The sequence below is a fragment of the Taudactylus pleione genome, unplaced genomic scaffold (assembly GCF_031769625.1).
Source record: "Taudactylus pleione unplaced genomic scaffold, aTauple2 ptg000201l, whole genome shotgun sequence".
NCBI classification, from domain to species: domain Eukaryota; kingdom Metazoa; phylum Chordata; class Amphibia; order Anura; family Myobatrachidae; genus Taudactylus; species Taudactylus pleione.
Window position 1 is genome coordinate 27,210,398 of NW_028284603.1, and position 5,179 is coordinate 27,215,576.

A 5,179-nucleotide genomic window follows, 5' to 3' on the forward strand; every position below is an offset into this window, starting at 1 on the left:
TTTGCATTATGTACTGTTTGGGGCATTGCTGCCTGACATTTTTATTTTTATAGTTTATGAATTTCCAGAAAATGTTATGGCCACAGACAGAACCACCAAGTTGATGGAGTGGGCAAAACATGGTAGATTTTAAAATTTACCCAGTTTTTTTAATTGCTCCTCCCCAACTCCAACTGGTTTCCCCAGGACCCTGGTGAATTGATAGGCTGTTATAAATAACAGTTTAGCTCAATAAACGTCTGCCCCTTCTGTATGTAGGTGACTCTAAGCATAATAACTGGATAATGTAGATGGTGGGTGTCATGAGAGAGACCAGAAATATGATTAGCAGCACAGAGCATCTTCCTGCCAGGATGTGAGCAATAAAGTACAAATACATTTAATAAAAAATGAGTTGTGTATATTGGTCACATACATACATATTTACATGGTACATACAGTGCGTAAGGCTGAGGTAACCTGAGGCACACCACCTGTTGTTGACAAACAACTTCCAGTAGGCCCAGGAAACATCACAGATGCTGGGAGTTCTAGTTCAGCCCGAGAGCAACATCCTCTGATGTAAACAGCAAGTCTTGGTCCCATTATCCCTAACAACCTCCGTGAGCACAAAGTAAACGTCTGTTTGCAGTGTGCAGCACCTCTACAAGCAAGGCCACCGCATTTCTATTAGATGTATAGTGTAAAAAAACTCCTCCGGACCAAAGATGTCTTTCATAAATTGAGGAACTTGATCCTACATTGATCTTCCCTCATCAATTTTTTTTTTCTATTCAAACAAAAATGTATCTACAGTTAAAAGGACTTGCGGTGGCGTAAGTCACATGCATGTGCACAAGAGCGCAGTATTTAAACATCACTAAATAAAAAATATATATATATTAAAAACTAGAAGAGTAGAAAAAGAACACAAAACAGAGGATAATTACAATTGCTGTGTCCTCTTGAACCCCCCATAATTTCCCATGTGTCTATTCACCACCTTATTAAGTGGCAGCATCCTGCACAATGTCCTGAATGTGAATGGGGAATGTCTCCAAACTTTGTCTTGCGGCTCAGAATCTCATACGTGCAATCATCCCTGCAGCACCCCGATACACTGGGAGAGGTCTTGTCTATCTCAAACTGTAGAGCATCTCTGATGAATTGGTAAGCACAGTGATTGTGTTTGAAGTTAACACTATAAAGACGACTTGCGTCATTTGTGTGCTATTTGCCATCAGTTGTAAGATTTGTACCAGGAATTTCCCCAATCCTTTCCTGCGGACATGGATCTTCAACTGCACCTCATAACAATAAAGGACCTCTGTCAGGACTGTGACTATCTCAGTACGTAAAGATAAACTACATTTGCCAAAGTTCCATTGTGGTCATTGGAGGAGCTATCCTGGTTGCTAGCGTTCCCCACAAACAGGGGATAGAGAGTTAAAATGATCATCTGTCTCAAAGGTGTTGTCAGGTTGTGGGATATCTGATTGCTTATTATTTCAAACCTGATTCCATTTGGGTCACATGTTCTGAACTTCCTATGGATCACAGACCCATAGTATAAAGCCTGTTACTAACTGTGTCTCAGTGTCTTTGCAACATCACTTTCAGGTCTTTCTTGGACTCCTGCCAGATCTCCGCTGTGCCTGTGGTTTGCTGTGGACTTTTCCACATCTCTGCCCGTGTTCCGGTTAAACTTCTGATACTGGTTACCAGCCGCACTACAGAGCTCAGCATTGCCATTGCCTAAGTATTGTTATCCTGCTCCATTGCTGTGGTTGCATCCCCTGTTGGATTATTTACTCTGCCTGTTGTCTTCTACTTCCGTGGATATTGAACTCACATCTACTACAGTTGTCAACTGCACCGTTACAGTTATCGTCGTCGGACCCTTCGTGCATCGCAGGGCTCAACCCCGCTCCGGATCCCCGTCACGCCGCAGGGCTCAACCCTGCTCCGGACCCTCACTACATCGCGGGGCTCAACGCCCGCTTCTGATCCTCGTCACGCTGCAGGGCTCAATCCTGCTCCAGATCTTCACCGCATCGCAGGGCTCAACCCTGTCCCGGATCTTCACTACATCACAGGGCTCAATCCTGCTCCAGATCTTTACTACATCACAGGACTCAACCTTGCTCCGGATCTTTACTACATCACAGGGCTCAACCCTGTCACGGATCTTCACTGCATCACAGGGCTCAACCCTGCTTCACATCACAGTGCTCAACCCTGTTTCGGATTTTCACCACGTCTCAGGGCTCAACCCTGTTCCGGATCTTTACTACTTTGTAGGGCTCAACCCTGTTCCAGATTTTCATCACACTACAGGGCTCAACCCTAGTAACGTCCTGAGGTCTTAGCCTCATATTGTACGGTGTTCCCCACCACATTAGTATTAGAGACTTTATTTACATATGGGGGTTTACTTCTATATTGACTACTGCATATCTGAACTTCTGTGTTGTTGAGACTTTATGTGAAACGTTGCTATATATTTTGCTTGTGAATAAAGTCTATTTACTTTTATTCCATGTTACTGAGATTCCATGAACAGGTCATTCCTAAAACCACCTCAGTTTATAGTGCCCAGTAGACCTGACTCCTTCCAGGAGTCTCAAGTGTCAGCAGCCATGACGACCTCATCCCCAAAATCCACGTCAAATCTGAAGTGCACAAAAGCAACAGGCGCAGAAAGCTCATCTCTGGCAATAAGGTACCAGGCACGTTCATCTGTCAACTATTCATGCTTTTCCTGCTCCTCCCATCCCCACTCGCTTTGTTCATATAGCAGCTGCATATTTGTCTTTGTGAGTTCACATACCCAGTCTAGTCTTCTGTTCCAAAACTGTTACTCTGCAACACTCTATAGACAGATTCAACCCATTTCTGACAAACTTTTTAAAGACTGAAAAGGCTCCTAAAGGGTCACCCAGCTGATTGACCTGCTTGCACCTTGGCACACACTGCTGCCATGGCAGCACGTTCCTCTTGGCATTTTTGTTTTTTTTCTTTTGCCCGTACAGACTTCCTCCCCATGACATAGCTGATGATGTAATACTCTGAAACCCGGTTTGGTTCGGTGCTGGAGATGGTGAAGAAGCTCATACATTTTTTTTAAGAATCAAAACATTAAAATAAATAAATTAAAAACTAATCAATCCTTCCGTCCTTTCCCTGTTTTCAGTCCATAAACATATTCCAACTCACTCGGGCCTCTGAACTAGTTCTTGATTAATGAAAACATTCTTGTTTTTTAAACTTCCTAGGGGTTGTTTTGTTTATTAAATTGCCATCCTGTCTACCATTGCAGTGCCACTCTGTGCCATGTTGGAAGCTGAACTGCCACATGTTAGTGCAGCCCACTGCTGTTGCTTAGCTTAGTCAGCCAGCTAGCTGGATACAACCTTTTGTCCTAAACTGGATTAACTCAATATTGTGAGCTGTGAGGTGGTCAAAATTGACTGGAAATGACTGGAAATAAATATAATTCAGGTTAATAATACTATAGGAACAAAAATAGGCCCAAATGATGCAATTTTAGCTATTTTTATGATTGATGAAAAAAATACAGATCCAAAACTAAAACCAAAACACGCAAGGGCACTTTTGCCAAAACCAAATTCAGATCTAAAACACGAAAGAGATACAGACCCAAAGCCAAAGCACGGGGGTCGGCACACACCCCTAATTCCTATTAACATTGGTTCAGCTGACAAAATGGCTCTTTCAGACTCTGCAAATGCATACTTGCCTACCCTCCAGGAAGGACCAGGAGGCTCCCAAAAATTGGGTGCTGCTCCCATCCACCTAGAAAGGCATACAAGTAGTAGTGCTGCCCATTCCCAGTGCCTCCTGTCCACCTGGTGCAGCTCACTTGAAACTGAATGAATCAATAATCTGAAAAAAAAAGTCTGAAAGTTAACAGTGAGAAGCATCATACCCAACAACTGTACAACATAATCAATAATAAGGCACCAAGTAAGCTAGCATGTATTTAAAATACCAAAGTGGGAAAAGATTGTGAATACTGAGATTGTGTAGGCTGTCACAATCTTCTTCAGTACCGCTGTCCCACCAGTGGTGCCATCCAGTTTGGTCCCATATTCTGTTTGGTATCCTACAAGCCTGTGTTAATAATTATCTGATCCAACAGCTATGGGCTTCACCTGTGAATGCCCTCTCAATCTGCTCCAGAGTTCCATCTGAGTTAGATCATTTTGTCATATTCCTGTGCTTCTGCTGGTGTTCTTTTGGTTACACTGAACGGAATGGGTATGAAATTCCCGTCAGCGGCAGCCCGACATGAGCAGAGTTCGAAGCAGCGGAAGCCCGACAGTGCTGGAAATCCCGATCGTGGATAGGTGAGTATCTACTAACCTAACCCCCCTAACCCTAACCCTCCTTAGGGGTGCCTAACCCTAACTTCCCCCACAAGTGCCTAACCCTAATCCCCCCTGTAAGTGCCTAACCCTAACCACCCCCTTCCTCGCTGCCTAAACCTAAGTCCCCCGGGGGGGTGCATAACCCTAAGTCCCCCCCGGGGGTGCCTAACCCTAAGTCCCCCCCGGGGGTGCCTAACCCTAACCCTCCCTCCCCCTAGCCTAACCCTAACCCTCCTCGGGGGGTGCCTAACCCTAAGTCCCCCCGGGAGCCCTAAACCTAACCCTCCCCCCCGCGGCTGTCCGCTAGCGGCGCCCGGCATCACTACGATCGGGATGCCGGGCGCCGGTCTCCCGGAGTCGGGGAAATGCGGGCGTCTACATCTAGACGCCCGGCATGTCACCCTTGCCGGGATATGACAGTCGGGAAGCCGGCTGCCGGTATTTAGGCAGTCGGTTTCCCGATTGCATACCCACTGAACATCCTGCAAACTTGCACCAGTGTTCCCACATTGGGCATCCTGAATACTTGCACCAGTGTTCACACTCTGTACATCCTGAAAACCTGCACCAGTGTTCTTACCCTGGACATTTTGTAAACCTTCACCTATCCTCGAGTGCCTGCAAATGGGCAATCCCGTAACTCTGTACCGGACCTCATGTTCCTCATACCTCGCTGCATCCAAGCAGCTTAGTGTTGTATTATTATCACAACCTGGTCTTGGACATACAAACAGCACTAAGTTACTTTATTTGTATATCTGCTCCTGTGCCTCTCACCTTGCTGCTTCCAAGCAGCTCAGTGTTGTATC

At 45.5% G+C, this 5,179-nt stretch overlaps 1 pseudogene; it reads right to left on the reverse strand.

Annotated features, from left to right (window-relative positions):
- Window positions 1-975: 975 nt before the first annotated feature.
- Window positions 976-3,024, reverse strand: LOC148518258 (N-alpha-acetyltransferase 40 pseudogene; annotated as a pseudogene).
- Between the last annotated feature and the right edge of the window lie 2,155 nt (window positions 3,025-5,179).